Below are 21,854 nucleotides of genomic sequence, written 5' to 3'. Positions count from 1 at the left end.
ATCCGAACCCACGACCTCCAGAATACCGGTCTGGTGCGATAACCACTACGCTACAGGCGGGGCGATTTTCCCATTCACTTTCTGGGGTATTTATGTTACGCATGTTTGTTTCCTGTGCTTGTGGGTGGTAGCCAGCGCCATTCGGACTAATCGGGGTGAAGGGGACCTTCTTTTTTTAACCCCCGGGTCGTGACCCGAGTGTCTACGACATGTCCAGAGTGGTCGACCAGCTTTGAACCCTCTTAAGCTCCCTTTGGCACCAAGACTGCCAGAAGCGAGGCCCTCGCTATGCATGTAGCGAATCAGAATAGGAAATGAGGGGCTCGTTGAAAATAACACAGAAATAAGGGTTGGCAGTCGAGAAAACCTCGGAAAGCAAAGGGGAGGATGTGGTGGATCGTTGAAACAGATTAAGAATTTGGAAAGAAAGAAAGAAAGTGAAGAAAAAATGCCCGCCAGGTGGGATCCGAACCCACGACCTCCAGAATACCGGTCTGGTGCGATAACCACTACGCTACCGGCGGGGCGATTTTCCCATTCACTTTCTGGGGTATTTATGTAACGCATGTTTGTTTCCTGTGCTTGTGGGTGGTAACCAGCGCCATTCGGACTAATCGGGGTTAAGGGGACCTTCTTTTTTTAACCCCCGGGTCGTGACTCGAGTGTCTACGACATGTCCAGAGTGGTCGACCAGCTTTGAACCCTCTTAAGATCCCTTTGGCACCAAGACTGCCAGAAGCGAGGCCCTCGCTATGCATGTAGCGAATCAGAATAGGAAATGAGGGGCTCGTTGAAAATAACACAGAAATAAGGGTTGGCAGTGGAGAAAACCTCGGAAAGCAAAGGGGAGGATGTGGTGGATTGTTGAAACAGATTAAGAATTTGGAAAGAAAGAAAGTGAAGAAAAAATGCCCGCCAGTTGGGATCCGAACCCACGACCTCCAGAATACCGGTCTGTTGCGATAACCACTACGCTACCGGCGGGGCGATTTTCCCATTCACTTTCTGGGGTATTTATGTTACGCATGTTTGTTTCCTGTGCTTGTGGGTGGTAGCCAGCGCCATTCGGACTAATCGGGGTGAAGGGGACCTTCTTTTTTTAACCCCCGGGTCGTGACTCGAGTGTCTACGACATGTCCAGAGTGGTCGACCAGCTTTGAACCCTCTTAAGCTCTCTTTGGCACCAAGACTGCCAGAAGCGAGGCCCTCGCTATGCATGTAGCGAATCAGAATAGGAAATGAGGGGCTCGTTGAAAATAACACAGAAATAAGGGTTGGCAGTCGAGAAAACCTCGGAAAGCAAAGGGGAGGATGTGGTGGATTGTTGAAACAGATTAAGAATTTGGAAAGAAAGAAAGAAAGTGAAGAAAAAATGCCCGCCAGGTGGGATCCGAACCCACGACCTCCAGAATACCGGTTTCTTGCGATAACCACTACGCTACCGGCGGGGCGATTTTCCCATTCACTTTCTGGGGTATTTATGTTACGCATGTTTGTTTCCTGTGCTTGTGGGTGGTAGCCAGCGCCATTCGGACTAATCGGGGTGAAGGGGACCTTCTTTTTTTAACCCCCGGGTCGTGACTCGAGTGTCTACGACATGTCCATAGTGGTCGACCAGCTTTGAACCCTCTTAAGCTCCCTTTGGCACCAAGACTGCCAGAAGCGAGGCCCTCGCTATGCATGTAGCGAATCAGAATAGGAAATGAGGGGCTCGTTGAAAATAACACAGAAATAAGGGTTGGCCGTTGAGAAAACCTCGGAAAGCAAAGGGGAGGATGTGGTGGATCGTTGAAACAGATTAAGAATTTGGAAAGAAAGAAAGAAAGTGAAGAAAAAATTCCCGCCAGGTGGGATCCGAACCCACGACCTCCAGAATACCGGTCTGGTGCGATAACCACTATGCTACCGGCGGGGCGATTTTCCCATTCACTTTCTGGGGTATTTATGTTACGCATGTTTGTTTCCCTGTGCTTGTGGGTGGTAGCCAGCGCCATTCGGACTAATCGGGGTGAAGGGGACCTTCTTTTTTTAACCCCCGGGTCGTGACTCGAGTGTCTACGACATGTCCAGAGTGGTCGACCAGCTTTGAGCCCTCTTAAGCTCCCTTTGGCACCAAGACTGCCAGAAGCGAGGCCCTCGCTATGCATGTAGCGAATCAGAATAGGAAATGAGGGGCTCGTTGAAAATAACCCAGAAATAAGGGTTGGCAGTCGAGAAAACCTCGGAAAGCAAAGGGGAGGATGTGGTGGATCGTTGAAACAGATTAAGAATTTGGAAAGAAAGAAAGAAAGTGAAGAAAAAATGCCCGCCAGGTGGGATCCGAACCCACGACCTCCAGAATACCGGTCTGGTGCGATAACAACTACGTTACCGGCGGGGCGATTTTCCCATTCACTTTCTGGGGTATTTATGTTACGCATGTTTGTTTCCTGTGCTTGTGGGTGGTAGCCAGCGCCATTCGGACTAATCGGGGTGAAGGGGACCTTCTTTTTTTAACCCCCGGGTCGTGACTCGAGTGTCTACGACATGTCCAGAGTGGTCGACCAGCTTTGAGCCCTCTTAAGCTCCCTTTGGCACCAAGACTGCCAGAAGCGAGGCCCTCGCTATGCATGTAGCGAATCAGAATAGGAAATGAGGGGCTCGTTGAAAATAACACAGAAATAAGGGTTGGCAGTCGAGAAAACCTCGGAAAGCAAAGGGGAGGATGTGGTGGATCGTTGAAACAGATTAAGAATTTGGAAAGAAAGAAAGAAAGTGAAGAAAAAATGCCCGCCAGGTGGGATCCGAACCCACGACCTCCGGAATACCGGTCTGGTGCGATAACAACTACGCTACCGGCGGGGCGATTTTCCCATTCACTTTCTGGGGTATTTATGTTACGCATGTTTGTTTCCTGTGCTTGTGGGTGGTAGCCAGCGCCATTCGGACTAATCGGGGTGAAGGGGACCTTCTTTTTTTAACCCCCGGGTCGTGACTCGAGTGTCTACGGCATGTCCAGAGTGGTCGACCAGCTTTGAACCCTCTTAAGCTCCCTTTGGCACCAAGACTGCCAGAAGCGAGGCCCTCGCTATGCATGTAGCGAATCAGAATAGGAAATGAGGGGCTCGTTGAAAATAACACAGAAATAAGGGTTGGCAGTCGAGAAAACCTCGGAAAGCAAAGGGGAAAGATGTGGTGGATCGTTGAAACAGATTAAGAATTTGGAAAGAAAGAAAGAAAGTGAAGAAAAAATGCCCGCCAGGTGGGATCCGAACCCACGACCTCCAGAATACCGGTCTGGTGCGATAACCACTACGCTACAGGCGGGGCGATTTTCCCATTCACTTTCTGGGGTATTTATGTTACGCATGTTTGTTTCCTGTGCTTGTGGGTGGTAGCCAGCGCCATTCGGACTAATCGGGGTGAAGGGGACCTTCTTTTTTTAACCCCCGGGTCGTGACTCGAGTGTCTACGACATGTCCAGAGTGGTCGACCAGCTTTGAACCCTCTTAAGCTCCCTTTGGCACCAAGACTGCCAGAAGCGAGGCCCTCGCTATGCATGTAGCGAATCAGAATAGGAAATGAGGGGCTCGTTGAAAATAACACAGAAATAAGGGTTGGCAGTCGAGAAAACCTCGGAAAGCAAAGGGGAGGATGTGGTGGATCGTTGAAACAGATTAACAATTTGGAAAGAAAGAAAGAAAGTGAAGAAAAAATGCCCGCCAGGTGGGATCCGAACCCACGACCTCTAGAATACCGGTCTGGTGCGATAACCACTACGCTACAGGCGGGGCGATTTTCCCATTCACTTTCTGGGGTATATATGTTACGCATGTTTGTTTCCTGTGCTTGTGGGTGGTAGCCAGCGCCATTCGGACTAATCGGGGTGAAGGGGACCTTCTTTTTTTAACCCCCGGGTCGTGACTCGAGTGTCTACGACATGTCCAGAGTGGTCGACCAGCTTTGAACCCTCTTAAGCTCCCTTTGGCACCAAGACTGCCAGAAGCGAGGCCCTCGCTATGCATGTAGCGAATCAGAATAGGAAATGAGGGGCTCGTTGAAAATAACACAGAAATAAGGGTTGGCAGTCAAGAAAACCTCGGAAAGCAAAGGGGAGGATGTGGTGGATCGTTGAAACAGATTAAGAATTTGGAAAGAAAGAAAGAAAGTGAAGAAAAAATGCCCGCCAGGTGGGATCCGAACCCACGACCTCCAGAATACCGGTCTGGTGCGATAACCACTACGCTACCGGCGGGGCGATTTTCCCATTCACTTTCTGGGGTATTTATGTAACGCATGTTTGTTTCCTGTGCTTGTGGGTGGTAGCCAGCGCCATTCGGACTAATCGGGGTTAAGGGGACCTTCTTTTTTTAACCCCCGAGTCGTGACTCGAGTGTCTACGACATGTCCAGAGTGGTCGACCAGCTTTGAACCCTCTTAAGCTCCCTTTGGCACCAAGACTGCCAGAAGCGAGGCCCTCGCTATGCATGTAGCGAATCAGAATAGGAAATGAGGGGCTCGTTGAAAATAACACAGAAATAAGGGTTGGCAGTGGAGAAAGCCTCGGAAAGCAAAGGGGAGGATGTGGTGGATTGTTGAAACAGATTAAGAATTTGGAAAGAAAGAAAGAAAGTGAAGAAAAAATGCCCGCCAGGTGGGATCCGAACCCACGACCTCCAGAATACCGGTCTGTTGCGATAACCACTACGCTACCGGCGGGGCGATTTTCCCATTCACTTTCTGGGGTATTTATGTTACGCATGTTTGTTTCCTGTGCTTGTGGGTGGTAGCCAGCGCCATTCGGACTAATCGGGGTGAAGGGGACCTTCTTTTTTTAACCCCCGGGTCGTGACTCGAGTGTCTACGACATGTCCAGAGTGGTCGACCAGCTTTGAACCCTCTTAAGCTCCCTTTGGCACCAAGACTGCCAGAAGCGAGGCCCTCGCTATGCATGTAGCGAATCAGAATAGGAAATGAGGGGCTCGTTGAAAATAACACAGAAATAAGAGTTGGCAGTCGAGACAACCTCGGAAAGCAAAGGGGAGGATGTGGTGGATCGTTGAAACAGATTAAGAATTTGGAAAGAAAGAAAGAAAGTGAAGAAAAAATGCCCGCCAGGTGGGATCCGAACCCACGACCTCCAGAATACCGGTCTGGTGCGATAACCACTATGCTACCGGCGGGGCGATTTTCCCATTCACTTTCTGGGGTATTTATGTTACGCATGTTTGTTTCCTGTGCTTGTGGGTGGTAGCCAGCGCCATTCGGGCTAATCGGGGTGAAGGGGACCTTCTTTTTTTAAACCCCGGGTCGTGACTCGAGTGTCTACGACATGTCCAGAGTGGTCGACCAGCTTTGAACCCTCTTAAGCTCCCTTTGGCACCAAGACTGCCAGAAGCGAGGCCCTCGCTATGCATGTAGCGAATCAGAATAGGAAATGAGGGGCTCGTTGAAAATAACACAGAAATAAGGGTTGGCAGTCGAGAAAACCTCGGAAAGCAAAGGGGAGGATGTGGTGGATCGTTGAAACAGATTAAGAATTTGGAAAGAAAGAAAGAAAGTGAAGAAAAAATGCCCGCCAGGTGGGATCCGAACCCACGACCTCCAGAATACCGGTCTGGTGCGATAACCACTACGCTACCGGCGGGGCGATTTTCCCATTCACTTTCTGGGGTATTTATGTTACGCATGTTTGTTTCCTGTGCTTGTGGGTGGTAGCCAGCGCCATTCGGACTAATCGGGGTGAAGGGGACCTTCTTTTTTTAACCCCCGGGTCGTGACTCGAGTGTCTGCGACATGTCCAGAGTGGTCGACCAGCTTTGAACCCTCTTAAGCTCCCTTTGGCACCAAGACTGCCAGAAGCGAGGCCCTCGCTATGCATGTAGCGAATCAGAATAGGAAATGAGGGGCTCGTTGAAAATAACACAAAAATAAGGGTTGGCAGTCGAGAAAACCTCGGAAAGCAAAGCGGAGGATGTGGTGGAACGTTGAAACAGATTAAGAATTTGGAAAGAAAGAAAGAAAGTGAAGAAAAAATGCCCGCCAGGTGGGATCCGAACCCACGACCTCCAGAATACCGGTCTGGTGCGATAACCACTACGCTACCGGCGGGGCGATTTTCGCATTCACTTTCTGGGGTATTTATGTTACGCATGTTTGTTTCCTGTGCTTGTGGGTGGTAGCCAGCGCCATTCGGACTAATCGGGGTGAAGGGGACCTTCTTTTTTTAACCCCCGGGTCGTGACTCGAGTGTCTACGACATGTCCATAGTGGTCGACCAGCTTTGAACCCTCTTAAGCTCCCTTTGGCAGCATGACTGCCAGAAGCGAGGCCCTCGCTATGCATGTAGCGAATCAGAATAGGAAATGAGGGGCTCGTTGAAAATAACACAGAAATAAGGGTTGGCCGTTGAGAAAACCTCGGAAAGCAAAGGGGAGGATGTGGTGGATCGTTGAAACAGATTAAGAATTTGGAAAGAAAGAAAGAAAGTGAAGAAAAAATGCCCGCCAGGTGGGATCCGAACCCACGACCTCCAGAATACCGGTCTGGTGCGATAACCACTACGCTACCGGCGGGGCGATTTTCCCATTCACTTTCTGGGGTATTTATGTTACGCATGTTTGTTTCCCTGTGCTTGTGGGTGGTAGCCAGCGCCATTCGGACTAATCGGGGTGAAGGGGACCTTCTTTTTTTAACCCCCGGGTCGTGACTCGAGTGTCTACGACATGTCCAGAGTGGTCGACCAGCTTTGAGCCCTCTTAAGCTCCCTTTGGCACCAAGACTGCCAGAAGCGAGGCCCTCGCTATGCATGTAGCGAATCAGAATAGGAAATGAGGGGCTCGTTGAAAATAACACAGAAATAAGGGTTGGCAGTCGAGAAAACCTCGGAAAGCAAAGGGGAGGATGTGGTGGATCGTTGAAACAGATTAAGAATTTGGAAAGAAAGAAAGAAAGTGAAGAAAAAATGCCCGCCAGGTGGGATCCGAACCCACGACCTCCAGAATACCGGTCTGGTGCGATAACAACTACGTTACCGGCGGGGCGATTTTCCCATTCACTTTCTGGGGTATTTATGTTACGCATGTTTGTTTCCTGTGCTTGTGGGTGGTAGCCAGCGCCATTCGGACTAATCGGGGTGAAGGGGACCTTCTTTTTTTAACCCCCGGGTCGTGACTCGAGTGTCTACGACATGTCCAGAGTGGTCGACCAGCTTTGAGCCCTCTTAAGCTCCCTTTGGCACCAAGACTGCCAGAAGCGAGGCCCTCGCTATGCATGTAGCGAATCAGAATAGGAAATGAGGGGCTCGTTGAAAATAACACAGAAATAAGGGTTGGCAGTCGAGAAAACCTCGGAAAGCAAAGGGGAGGATGTGGTGGATCGTTGAAACAGATTAAGAATTTGGAAAGAAAGAAAGAAAGTGAAGAAAAAATGCCCGCCAGGTGGGATCCGAACCCACGACCTCCGGAATACCGGTCTGGTGCGATAACAACTACGCTACCGGCGGGGCGATTTTCCCATTCACTTTCTGGGGTATTTATGTTACGCATGTTTGTTTCCTGTGCTTGTGGGTGGTAGCCAGCGCCATTCGGACTAATCGGGGAGAAGGGGACCTTCTTTTTTTAACCCCCGGGTCGTGACTCGAGTGTCTACGGCATGTCCAGAGTGGTCGACCAGCTTTGAACCCTCTTAAGCTCCCTTTGGCACCAAGACTGCCAGAAGCGAGGCCCTCGCTATGCATGTAGCGAATCAGAATAGGAAATGAGGGGCTCGTTGAAAATAACACAGAAATAAGGGTTGGCAGTCGAGAAAACCTCGGAAAGCAAAGGGGAAAGATGTGGTGGATCGTTGAAACAGATTAAGAATTTGGAAAGAAAGAAAGAAAGTGAAGAAAAAATGCCCGCCAGGTGGGATCCGAACCCACGACCTCCAGAATACCGGTCTGGTGCGATAACCACTACGCTACAGGCGGGGCGATTTTCCCATTCACTTTCTGGGGTATTTATGTTACGCATGTTTGTTTCCTGTGCTTGTGGGTGGTAGCCAGCGCCATTCGGACTAATCGGGGTGAAGGGGACCTTCTTTTTTTAACCCCCGGGTCGTGACTCGAGTGTCTACGACATGTCCAGAGTGGTCGACCAGCTTTGAACCCTCTTAAGCTCCCTTTGGCACCAAGACTGCCAGAAGCGAGGCCCTCGCTATGCATGTAGCGAATCAGAATAGGAAATGAGGGGCTCGTTGAAAATAACACAGAAATAAGGGTTGGCAGTCGAGAAAACCTCGGAAAGCAAAGGGGAGGATGTGGTGGATCGTTGAAACAGATTAACAATTTGGAAAGAAAGAAAGAAAGTGATGAAAAAATGCCCGCCAGGTGGGATCCGAACCCACGACCTCCAGAATACCGGTCTGGTGCGATAACCACTACGCTACAGGCGGGGCGATTTTCCCATTCACTTTCTGGGGTATATATGTTACGCATGTTTGTTTCCTGTGCTTGTGGGTGGTAGCCAGCGCCATTCGGACTAATCGGGGTGAGGGGGACCTTCTTTTTTTAACCCCCGGGTCGTGACTCGAGTGTCTACGACATGTCCAGAGTGGTCGACCAGCTTTGAACCCTCTTAAGCTCCCTTTGGCACCAAGACTGCCAGAAGCGAGGCACTCGCTATGCATGTAGCGAATCAGAATAGGAAATGAGGGGCTCGTTGAAAATAACACAGAAATAAGGGTTGGCAGTCAAGAAAACCTCGGAAAGCAAAGGGGAGGATGTGGTGGATCGTTGAAACAGATTAAGAATTTGGAAAGAAAGAAAGAAAGTGAAGAAAAAATGCCCGCCAGGTGGGATCCGAACCCACGACCTCCAGAATACCGGTCTGGTGCGATAACCACTACGCTACCGGCGGGGCGATTTTCCCATTCACTTTCTGGGGTATTTATGTAACGCATGTTTGTTTCCTGTGCTTGTGGGTGGTAGCCAGCGCCATTCGGACTAATCGGGGTTAAGGGGACCTTCTTTTTTTAACCCCCGGGTCGTGACTCGAGTGTCTACGACATGTCCAGAGTGGTCGACCAGCTTTGAACCCTCTTAAGCTCCCTTTGGCACCAAGACTGCCAGAAGCGAGGCCCTCGCTATGCATGTAGCGAATCAGAATAGGAAATGAGGGGCTCGTTGAAAATAACACAGAAATAAGGGTTGGCAGTGGAGAAAGCCTCGGAAAGCAAAGGGGAGGATGTGGTGGATTGTTGAAACAGATTAAGAATTTGGAAAGAAAGAAAGAAAGTGAAGAAAAAATGCCCGCCAGGTGGGATCCGAACCCACGACCTCCAGAATACCGGTCTGTTGCGATAACCACTACGCTACCGGCGGGGCGATTTTCCCATTCACTTTCTGGGGTATTTATGTTACGCATGTTTGTTTCCTGTGCTTGTGGGTGGTAGCCAGCGCCATTCGGACTAATCGGGGTGAAGGGGACCTTCTTTTTTTAACCCCCGGGTCGTGACTCGAGTGTCTACGACATGTCCAGAGTGGTCAACCAGCTTTGAACCCTCTTAAGCTCCCTTTGGCACCAAGACTGCCAGAAGCGAGGCCCTCGCTATGCATGTAGCGAATCAGAATAGGAAATGAGGGGCTCGTTGAAAATAACAAAGAAATAAGGGTTGGCAGTCGAGAAAACCTCGGAAAGCAAAGGGGAGGGTGTGGTGGATCGTTGAAACAGATTAAGAATTTGGAAAGAAAGAAAGAAAGTGAAGAAAAAATGCCCGCCAGGTGGGATCCGAACCCACGACCTCCAGAATACCGGTCTGGTGCGATAACCACTACGCTACCGGCGGGGCGATTTTCCCATTCACTTTCTGGGGTATTTATGTTACGCATGTTTGTTTTCTGTGCTTGTGGGTGGTAGCCAGCGCCATTCGGACTAATCGGGGTGAAGGGGACCTTCTTTTTTTAACCCCCGGGTCGTGACTCGAGTGTCTACGACATGTCCAGAGTGGTCGACCAGCTTTGAACCCTCTTAAGCTCCCTTTGGCACCAAGACTGCCAGAAGCGAGGCCCTCGCTATGCATGTAGCGAATCAGAATAGGAATTGAGGGGCTCGTTGAAAATAACACAGAAATAAGGGTTGGCAGTCGAGAAAACCTCGGAAAGCAAAGGGGAGGATGTGGTGGATTGTTGAAACAGATTTAGAATTTTGAAAGAAAGAAATCAAGTGAAGAAAAAATGCCCGCCAGGTGGGATCCGAACCCACGACCTCCAGAATACCAGTCTGTTGCGATAACCACTACGCTACCGGCGGGGCGATTTTCCCATTCACTTTCTGGGGTATTTATGTTACGCATGTTTGTTTCCTGTGCTTGTGGGTGGTAGCCAGCGCCATTCGGACTAATCGGGGTGAAGGGAACCTTCTTTTTTTAACCCCCGGGTCGTGACTCGAGTGTCTACGACATGTCCAGAGTGGTCGACCAGCTTTGAACCCTCTTAAGCTCCCTTTGGCACCAAGACTGCCAGAAGCGAGGCCCTCGCTATGCATGTAGCGAATCAGAATAGGAAATGAGGGGCTCGTTGAAAATAACACAGAAATAAGGGTTGGCAGTCGAGACAACCTCGGAAAGCAAAGGGGAGGATGTGGCGGATCGTTGAAACAGATTAAGAATTTGGAAAGAAAGAAAGAAAGTGAAGAAAAAATGCCCGCCAGGTGGGATCCGAACCCACGACCTCCAGAATACCGGTCTGGTGCGATAACCACTACGCTACCGGCGGGGCGATTTTCCCATTCACTTTCTGGGGTATTTATGTTACGCATGTTTGTTTCCTGTGCTTGTGGGTGGTAGCCAGCGCCATTCGGGCTAATCGGGGTGAAGGGGACCTTCTTTTTTTAAACCCCGGGTCGTGACTCGAGTGTCTACGACATGTCCAGAGTGGTCGACCAGCTTTGAACCCTCTTAAGCTCCCTTTGGCACCAAGACTGCCAGAAGCGAGGCCCTCGCTATGCATGTAGCGAATCAGAATAGGAAATGAGGGGCTCGTTGAAAATAACACAGAAATAAGGGTTGGCAGTCGAGAAAACCTCGGAAAGCAAAGGGGAGGATGTGGTGGATCGTTGAAACAGATTAAGAATTTGGAAAGAAAGAAAGAAAGTGAAGAAAAAATGCCCGCCAGGTGGGATCCGAACCCACGACCTCCAGAATACCGGTCTGGTGCGATAACCACTACGCTACCGGCGGGGCGATTTTCCCATTCACTTTCTGGGGTATTTATGTTACGCATGTTTGTTTCCTGTGCTTGTGGGTGGTAGCCAGCGCCATTCGGACTAATCGGGGTGAAGGGGACCTTCTTTTTTTAACCCCCGGGTCGTGACTCGAGTGTCTGCGACATGTCCAGAGTGGTCGACCAGCTTTGAACCCTCTTAAGCTCCCTTTGGCACCAAGACTGCCAGAAGCGAGGCCCTCGCTATGCATGTAGCGAATCAGAATAGGAAATGAGGGGCTCGTTGAAAATAACACAGAAATAAGGGTTGGCAGTCAAGAAAACCTCGGAAAGCAAAGGGGAGGATGTGGTGGATCGTTGAAACAGATTAAGAATTTGGAAAGAAAGAAAGAAAGTGAAGAAAAAATGCCCGCCAGGTGGGATCCGAACCCACGACCTCCAGAATACCGGTCTGGTGTGATAAACACTACGCTACCGGCGGGGCGATTTTCCCATTCACTTTCTGGGGTATTTATGTAACCCATGTTTGTTTCCTGTGCTTGTGGGTGGTAGCCAGCGCCATTCGGACTAATCGGGGTTAAGGGGACCTTCTTTTTTTAACCCCCGGGTCGTGACTCGAGTGTCTACGACATGTCCAGAGTGGTCGACCAGCTTTGAACCCTCTTAAGCTCCCTTTGGCACCAAGACTGCCAGAAGCGAGGCCCTCGCTATGCATGTAGCGAATCAGAATAGGAAATGAGGGGCTCGTTGAAAATAACACAGAAATAAGGGTTGGCAGTGGAGAAAGCCTCGGAAAGCAAAGGGGAGGATGTGGTGGATTGTTGAAACAGATTAAGAATTTGGAAAGAAAGAAAGAAAGTGAAGAAAAAATGCCCGCCAGGTGGGATCCGAACCCACGACCTCCAGAACACGGGTCTGTTGCGATAACCACTACGCTACCGGCGGGGCGATTTTCCCATTCACTTTCTGGGGTATTTATGTTACGCATGTTTGTTTCCTGTGCTTGTGGGTGGTAGCCAGCGCCATTCGGACTAATCGGGGTGAAGGGGACCTTCTTTTTTTAACCCCCGGGTCGTGACTCGAGTGTCTACGACATGTCCAGAGTGGTCGACCAGCTTTGAACCCTCTTAAGCTCCCTTTGGCACCAAGACTGCCAGAAGCGAGGCCCTCGCTATGCATGTAGCGAATCAGAATAGGAAATGAGGGGCTCGTTGAAAATAACACAGAAATAAGGGTTGGCAGTCGAGAAAACCTCGGAAAGCAAAGGGGAGGGTGTGGTGGATCGTTGAAACAGATTAAGAATTTGGAAAGAAAGAAAGAAAGTGAAGAAAAAATGCCCGCCAGGTGGGATCCGAACCCACGACCTCCAGAATACCGGTCTGGTGCGATAACCACTACGCTACCGGCGGGGCGATTTTCCCATTCACTTTCTGGGGTATTTATGTTACGCATGTTTGTTTTCTGTGCTTGTGGGTGGTAGCCAGCGCCATTCGGACTAATCGGGGTGAGGGGGACCTTCTTTTTTTAACCCCCGGGTCGTGACTCGAGTGTCTACGACATGTCCAGAGTGGTCGACCAGCTTTGAAGCCTCTTAAGCTCCCTTTGGCACCAAGACTGCCAGAAGCGAGGCCCTCGCTATGCATGTAGCGAATCAGAATAGGAATTGAGGGGCTCGTTGAAAATAACACAGAAATAAGGGTTGGCAGTCGAGAAAACCTCGGAAAGCAAAGGGGAGGATGTGGTGGATTGTTGAAACAGATTTAGAATTTGGAAAGAAAGAAATCAAGTGAAGAAAAAATGCCCGCCAGGTGGGATCCGAACCCACGACCTCCAGAATACCAGTCTGTTGCGATAACCACTACGCTACCGGCGGGGCGATTTTCCCATTCACTTTCTGGGGTATTTATGTTACGCATGTTTGTTTCCTGTGCTTGTGGGTGGTAGCCAGCGCCATTCGGACTAATCGGGGTGAAGGGGACCTTCTTTTTTTAACCCCCGGGTCGTGACTCGAGTGTCTACGACATGTCCAGAGTGGTCGACCAGCTTTGAACCCTCTTAGGCTCCCTTTGGCACCAAGACTGCCAGAAGCGAGGCCCTCGCTATGCATGTAGCGAATCAGAATAGGAAATGAGGGGCTCGTTGAAAATAACACAGAAATAAGGGTTGGCAGTCGAGACAACCTCGGAAAGCAAAGGGGAGGATGTGGTGGATCGTTGAAACAGATTAAGAATTTGGAAAGAAAGAAAGAAAGTGAAGAAAAAATGCCCGCCAGGTGGGATACGAACCCACGACCTCCAGAATACCGGTCTGGTGCGATAACCACTACGCTACCGGCGGGGCGATTTTCCCATTCACTTTCTGGGGTATTTATGTTACGCATGTTTGTTTCCTGTGCTTGTGGGTGGTAGCCAGCGCCATTCGGGCTAATCGGGGTGAAGGGGACCTTCTTTTTTTAAACCCCGGGTCGTGACTCGAGTGTCTACGACATGTCCAGAGTGGTCGACCAGCTTTGAACCCTCTTAAGCTCCCTTTGGCACCAAGACTGCCAGAAGCGAGGCCCTCGCTATGCATGTAGCGAATCAGAATAGGAAATGAGGGGCTCGTTGAAAATAACACAGAAATAAGGGTTGGCAGTCGAGAAAACCTCGGAAAGCAAAGGGGAGGATGTGGTGGATCGTTGAAACAGATTAAGAATTTGGAAAGAAAGAAAGAAAGTGAAGAAAAAATGCCCGCCAGGTGGGATCCGAACCCACGACCTCCAGAATACCGGTCTGGTGCGATAACCACTACGCTACCGGCGGGGCGATTTTCCCATTCACTTTCTGGGGTATTTATGTTACGCATGTTTGTTTCCTGTGCTTGTGGGTGGTAGCCAGCGCCATTCGGACTAATCGGGGTGAAGGGGACCTTCTTTTTTTAACCCCCGGGTCGTGACTCGAGTGTCTGCGACATGTCCAGAGTGGTCGACCAGCTTTGAACCCTCTTAAGCTCCCTTTGGCACCAAGACTGCCAGAAGCGAGGCCCTCGCTATGCATGTAGCGAATCAGAATAGGAAATGAGGGGCTCGTTGAAAATAACACAAAAATAAGGGTTGGCAGTCGAGAAAACCTCGGAAAGCAAAGCGGAGGATGTGGTGGAACGTTGAAACAGATTAAGAATTTGGAAAGAAAGAAAGAAAGTGAAGAAAAAATGCCCGCCAGGTGGGATCCGAACCCACGACCTCCAGAATACCGGTCTGGTGCGATAACCACTACGCTACCGGCGGGGCGATTTTCCCATTCACTTTCTGGGGTATTTATGTTACGCATGTTTGTTTCCTGTGCTTGTGGGTGGTAGCCAGCGCCATTCGGACTAATCGGGGTGAAGGGGACCTTCTTTTTTTAACCCCCGGGTCGTGACTCGAGTGTCTACGACATGTCCAGAGTGGTCGACCAGCTTTGAACCCTCTTAAGCTCCCTTTGGCACCAAGACTGCCAGAAGCGAGGCCCTCGCTATGCATGTAGCGAATCAGAATAGGAAATGAGGGGCTCGTTGAAAATAACACAGAAATAAGGGTTGGCAGTCGAGAAAATCTCGGAAAGCAAAGGGGAGGATGTGGTGGATCGTTGAAACAGATTAAGAATTTGGAAAGAAAGAAAGAAAGTGAAGAAAAAATGCCCGCCAGGTGGGATCCGAACCCACGACCTCCAGAATACCGGTCTGGTGCGATAACCACTACGCTACCGGCGGGGCGATTTTCCCATTCACTTTCTGGGGTATTTATGTTACGCATGTTTGTTTCCTGTGCTTGTGGGTGGTAGCCAGCGCCATTCGGACTAATCGGGGTGAAGGGGACCTTCTTTTTTTAAACCCCGGGTCGTGACTCGAGTGTCTACGACATGTCCAGAGTGGTCGACCAGCTTTGAACCCTCTTAAGCTCCCTTTGGCACCAAGACTGCCAGAAGCGAGGCCCTCGCTATGCATGTAGCGAATCAGAATAGGAAATGAGGGGCTCGTTGAAAATAACACAGAAATAAGGGTTGGCAGTCGAGAAAACCTCAGAAAGCAAAGGGGAGGATGTGGTGGATCGTTGAAACAGATTAAGAATTTGGAAAGAAAGAAAGAAAGTGAAGAAAAAATGCCCGCCAGGTGGGATCCGAACCCACGACCTCCAGAATACCGGTCTGGTGCGATAACCACTACGCTACCGGCGGGGCGATTTTCCCATTCACTTTCTGGGGTATTTATGTTACGCATGTTTGTTTCCTGTGCTTGTGGGTGGTAGCCAGCGCCATTCGGACTAATCGGGGTGAAGGGGACCTTCTTTTTTTAACCCCCGGGTCGTGACTCGAGTGTCTACGACATGTCCAGAGTGGTCGACCAGCTTTGAACCCTCTTAAGCTCCCTTTGGCACCAAGACTGCCAGAAGCGAGGCCCTCGCTATGCATGTAGCGAATCAGAATAGGAAATGAGGGGCTCGTTGAAAATAACACAGAAATAAGGGTTGGCAGTCGAGAAAACCTCGGAAAGCAAAGGGGAGGATGTGGTGGATCGTTGAAACAGATTAAGAATTTGGAAAGAAAGAAAGAAAGTGAAGAAAAAATGCCCGCCAGGTGGGATCCGAACCCACGACCTCCAGAATACCGGTCTGGTGCGATAACCACTACGCTCCCGGCGGGGCGATTTTCCCATTCACTTTCTGGGGTATTTATGTTACGCATGTTTGTTTCCTGTGCTTGTGTGTGGTAGACAACGCCATTCGGACTAATCGGGGTGAAGGGGACCTTTTTTTTTATATAAATATATATATATATATATATATAAATATATAAATATATATATATATTTATATATATATATATATATATATATATATATATATATATATATATATATATATATATATATATATATATATATATATATATATATATATATATATATATATATATATATATATATATCGTAGCGTTGATTGTGGACGCGATTAATGTAATCGTCATAGGCGCTCGTGCAAGGACAATTCCCCGTTGGGGATATTCGGCTTGGTGCACGCCCGACGACGAGGAGACAGAAGTATCGCTTGGCGCACGGGCCGATCGAGTATCGCGTCGGACACAGCTTGCTTGACTCGAAGAACCTCGGCTTCTCTGCAGCTCTAACTGCTCGTTAGTGGTCCAATAAACCACGCTTCAGTTTGGTGGAGCGTGCGGGTTCGTTCCCAGCGTGACTCTACCTTCGCATCGCAATACTCCGATACCACATCCTGGAGTTACGAAGCAGGCGGCTACAGCCCGTGATGCAGCTGAACACCGAGCGGGACATGGCACCGCAGCCCATCATGTGTTCGGGTGTGCTTCGCCAGCGCGACCCCCCTAACTTCGATGGAACGGATGACAACGACGTGGAGGAGTGGCTGTCGCAGTACGAACGAGTAAGCTCGCACAACAGATGGGACGATCGCATGAAGCTTAATGACGTTGTGTTTATTTTAGACCACCTTGCCAAGAAGTGGTTTCACAACAACGCCGCCACCATGGCTACCTGGGCTGAGTTCAAAAATCGTATTGTCGAGGTCTTCAGCCGTCCCGCTCTGCGGAAGCTTCTTGCTGAGCAGCGTCTCTGCACACGAGCACAGCGTGCTGGAGAGACGTTCACAAGTTATATCGAGGATGTTGTGGGCCTCTGCAACCGTGTTGATACAGCTATGGCGGAACCAGACAAAATTAAGCACCTGATGAAAGGGATCGATGATGATGCTTTCCAGATGCTGTTAGCGAAAGATCTGCGAACCGTACCTGACATCATCACCCACTGCCGAAGCTACGAAGAACTCCGCAGACGGAGGGCGCTTACCCGGAACTCTTCTGCCCAGGGAGAGCCGCTGTCGAACTTGACAGAGCCGGGGGCCGATGCATCCTTGATGCGGCAGCTTCAACAGTTTGTTCGCGAAGAAGTCGCTCGGCAAGTGTCCCTTCTTACTCTGGAGCCTGGATCAACGATGCCACCGTCTGTTCCTGGCCCATCTCCACGATACGGAGTGCCTCCGCAGCCTACCGAAGTGACTCCTTCCGTTGTCTCGCCGACGCTTCCAGCGCTTCGCCACATGATCAAGGAACAGGTGGCTGAGGCACTGCCACCTACTCTACATTATGCACCCCTCACGTATGCCGAAGCTATGAGGAGACCGGTACAGCCAGCTGGGACGTCTTTTCGGGCCATGCCACCAACCCTGCCATTCGCCCTACTGACAGTTCATGCTGGCACGAGCGCCTTAGTAGTCACCAACGAGTCGTTGGAGCCCCTTCGTCTCCTGAACGGTGAGGTCCTTGGCTGCGTCGAAGTTGTTGGGCCACAGCTTGTCACCGCCGTACCAGACGACTTTCCGTCATGGGTTCCAGTGGCTGGACAGAGTCCTGCCCCGTCAACACCAGACCTGGCGCCTCCGGACATTGGCGCTTCGATCGATCCTACACTCAGATCAGACCAACGAGTGAGGCTCCTCGCCCTGCTATATCGGTTCCGCTCTTCTTTTGACGGCGCAAAGGCACCGCTGGGCCGTACATCTGCAGTTGCCCACTCCATCGACACCGGCTCGCATGCACCCCTGCGTTAACGACCGTACCGTGTGTCGCCGAAGGAGCGCAGCACTATTGACGAACAGGTGAACGATATGCTCAAGCGGGGAGTAATTCGGCCCTCCAACAGTCCCTGGGCATCTCCCGTGGTGCTTGTCACAAAAAAGGACGGCTCCATCCGCTTTTGCGTAGATTATCGACGTCTGAACAGCATAACGCGGAAGGATGTCTATCCTTTACCACGGATCGACGATGCCTTTGACAGTTTACAAGGCGCCGAGTTTTTTTCTTCCCTTGATCTGCGGTCTGGATATTGGCAGGTACCCATGGCGGAGGCCGATCGCGCGAAAACGGCGTTCATCACTCCTGATGGCCTGTATGAATTTAACGTCATGCCGTTTGGCCTGTGCAACGCTCCTGCCACGTTCGAGAGGATGATGGACACTATTTTGCCCGGCCTGAAGTGGAAAACGTGTCTTTGTTATCTCGATGACATAGTCGTTTTTTCTCCCGACTTCGACACTGATTTGAGGCGCCTGGAGCAGGTTTTGACTTGCCTTGCCAATGCCAAATTGCAACTCAACATGAAGAAACGCCACTTTGCGGCGCGAAAGTTGACCATACTGGGCCACGTTGTGTCGAAGGAGGGAATTCTTCCCGACGCTACCAAACTTCGTGCGGTCGCCGAGTTCCCTAAACTGACCACCATGAAGGCTCTACGGAGCTTTATTGGTCTATGTTCTTATTTCCGCCGCTTCATTAGCAATTCTGCCGCCCTAATTGCGCCCTTGACGGCGCTTCTCGGCAAGGAAAGCGGTATTGGCGCTTGGACGAGGGATTGCGATGAAGCCTTTGCGAAGTTACCGCGACTCCTTACTTCCCCGTCTATTCTGCGACACTTTGACCCGACCGCGCCAACAGAAATCCACACGGATGCCAGCGGCGCCGGAATCGGTGCAGTGCTTGGCCAACGCAAAGCTGGTTTTGACGATTATGTCGTCGCGTATGCCAGTCGTACGCTCACCAAAGCTGAGTTAAACTATTCCGTCACGGAAAAGGAGTGCCTGGCCATCGTATGGGCGCTTACAAAATTTCGGCCATATTTGTACGGTCGTCCTTTTGACGTTGTGACGGACCACCACGCATTGTGTTGGTTGTCGTCGCTCAAGGACCCGTCTGGCCGCCTTGGTCGCTGGGCTCTGCGCCTTCAAGAGCATGACATCCGTGTGCTGTACCACTCCGGCCGGAAGCATTCAGACGCCGACGCTCTGTCCCGCTCCCCCCTACCGGCGGAAGACTCGTGTTCCGTTTCTATTGATGCAGGCCTGTCGTCCCACGACATCACGGACATGCCAGCCGAGCAGCGCAAGGACCCCTGGATTGCCTAGCTTATTGCCTTCCTCTCAGGCGTGCCCTCTGCTCAAGAGTCGCGTCCGCTGCGCCGACAAGCTGCCCCCTTTGCACTCCGCGACGATATGCTCTTCAGACGCAACTACCAATTGGGAGGTCGCAAATGGTTACTGGTGATACCTCGCCATTTGCGCATGGGCATACGCGCATCCTTCCACGCTGACCCCAGCTGCGCGCACGCCGGTGTGTTATAAACGTATGAGCGGCTTCGCCTACGGTATTACTTGCGGAGGAATATACACGTTCGTCCGGAAGTACATCCGGTAATGCATAAACTGTCAGCGGCGCAAATCCCTTCCTACTCCTGCGGCGGGCCCACTGCAGCCATTGCCGTGCCCCGAAAGAACGTTCGACCGCATTGGGATAGACCTTTACGGTCCCCAACCCTGCACAGCCGCTGGCAACCGTTGGGTCATTGTGGCGGTGGATCACCTAACGCGCTATGCAGAAACCGCTGCTCTAGCAACTGCCACGGCACGTGACGTCGCGTCCTTCCTGTTACGCCGATTCATACTTCGCCATGGTGCTCCTCGAAAGCTGCTCAGTGACCGAGGTCGCGTCTTCCTCTCGGAAGTCATCGAAGCCCTCCTGCGGGAATGTCGAATTATTCACCGAACTACGTCGTCTTACCACCCGCAAACCAATGGACTTACAGAACGATTTAAACGCACTTTGAGTGATATGCTTTCGATGTACGTGGCGTCGGACCATTCTGACTGGAACATGATACTTCCTTTTGTCACGTACGCCTATAATACGCCCATGCAGACGACGACGGGATTCTCACCTTTTTTCCTGCTCTACGGACGGGAGCCGGCATGCACTCTTGACACAATTTTGCACTATCGCCCAGATCAGACCGAGTTCGCACCCATTTCGGAAATAGTCAAGCATGCCGAAGAGTGCCGTCAGCTCGCCCGCTCGCTCACATCTGAACACCAGCAACACCAGAAGCATAATCTCGACGCTTCCACCGCGGTTCCAACCTGTAGGCCTGATTCACTCGTCTGGCTTTGGGTCCCATGCCCTACACCTGGTCTCTCACCGAAGCTTGTTGCAAAATATCATGGACCCTACAGAGTCGTCAAGCAAACTTCACCAGTGAACTACCTCGTCGAACCGGCTGCTCCCGCACCCGACCGTCGACACCGTGGACGCGAGATAGTTCACGCCCACCGGCTGAAAGAGTATTACGATCCTGTGGTCTCCTCGTCACCTTGAGTCGCCAGGATGGCTCCTTTTCCACTGGGGGCGAATATTGTAGCGTTGATTGTGGACGCGATTGATGTAATCGTCATAGGCGCTCGTGCAAGGACAATTCCCCGTTGTGGATATTCGGCTTGGTGCACGCCCGACGACGAGGAGGCAGAAGTATCGCTTGGCACACGGGCCGATCGAGTATCGCGTCGGACACAGCTTGCTTGGCACGAAGAACCTCGGCTTCTCCGCAGCTCTAACTGCTCGTTAGTGGTCCAATAAACCACGCTTCAATCTATGGCATGCAGTACATCGGACAAACAGAAACCGCCTTCCGTAAACGCTTTAACAACCACCGTTCTCACGCTAAAACACAACCGAACTTGCCCATTTCAAGACATGTCAGCCTCCCAGGACATTCATTCGACCAAATTAAAGTCACTCTGCTAGAGACCGATTTTCACACTAAACGGGAGCGCGAACAGAAGGAATCGTACCTTATTTATAAGTTCAAAACGCTGACTCATGGTATCAACGAGAGCGCTGGCAGCATGTCGTGCCTCCGGAGGACCACAGACGTTGATTGACAACAGGAATAGGATGCACATTGTTCCACCCCCTTTCTCCTAGCATAAAAGTTTTTTTTTTTTAATTCATTCAGGACCACTCGCCATTAGCTCAGCAGACAACGGGCGCATACCGAGAGGGAGCGCCGCCCAAAAAAGCCGCCTAAGCCCCGCACTGCACGTGCTGCGCGATAAATGCTGTCCACATTGGGACAACTAAGAAGAGTAAGAAGAGAGAGGGAGGTGACGTTGAACGGCAGTGCCAATCTGGCCGTACCTTGAGATTGTCGTGTTCTGTTGAGACATAGGTGTGCCGTAATTCAGTGGTTTTCTGTGTCGGCCCTCCATTGAACTTCACGCTTGTCGCGTCGTATGTGTGCCTTTACGTTACTCTACGCTGCGGCCAAGGACGGACGGGGTACTCGTCGCCTTCTGCGAACTCGCCGCGCCCCTGTGTAACTTGATCCGTGTCTTCCGCGCGGTCCGACCGTTATGCGGCTCGCCGCTGGCTGCCGCTAGTGCCTTTCTCTGTCGCCATGTCGCGGCCCTTCAAAGGGCAAACAAAGTAGACTTATCACCGGTTTCTTGGTAAAAGCAATGATTCTCCGTTTAACGGTCTATTCTGGGTGAACCCACGAAACAAATGCCGGGCCAAGACCGCGTCCTTAGTTACTACACCACCGCCCCGCTCTTCCCATCTGTGCTCATGCGTTGTCTGTATTTTGTTTGTCAGTTCTCTTTCATCCCAGCCGCAGCGGGCCGACAGAAACCTTTGGTCCCGCTCCCTTCCCCCACCAGAGCCGTTTTCTCACTAAAACCACCGCCTTTCCTCTTTTTCTTTCTTTTTTAATTTAAATCCTCTCCACTCAGCAAGTGCCCTGTTGTTACCCGATTTTTTACGTTCTCTGGCGTATTCCCCTCCTTATGAGGGAGAGCAGGAGAGAC

At 50.9% G+C, this 21,854-nt stretch overlaps 1 non-coding gene across 1 annotated transcript; it reads right to left on the bottom strand.

Moving 5' to 3' along the window:
- Positions 1 to 12,051: 12,051 nt before the first annotated feature.
- Trnat-cgu (transfer RNA threonine (anticodon CGU)) lies at positions 12,052 to 12,124 on the bottom strand. Its single transcript has one exon. It is a non-coding gene; the product is annotated as a tRNA-Thr (tRNA).
- Between the last annotated feature and the right edge of the window lie 9,730 nt (positions 12,125 to 21,854).

Source organism: Haemaphysalis longicornis, unplaced genomic scaffold (assembly GCF_048455015.1).
Source record: "Haemaphysalis longicornis isolate Haplotype H1 unplaced genomic scaffold, Haemaphysalis longicornis Haplotype H1 scaffold_11, whole genome shotgun sequence".
NCBI lineage: Eukaryota > Metazoa > Arthropoda > Arachnida > Ixodida > Ixodidae > Haemaphysalis > Haemaphysalis longicornis.
The sequence above is the reverse complement of the archived record's forward strand: the minus strand, read 5'-3'. Positions and strand labels throughout refer to the sequence as shown.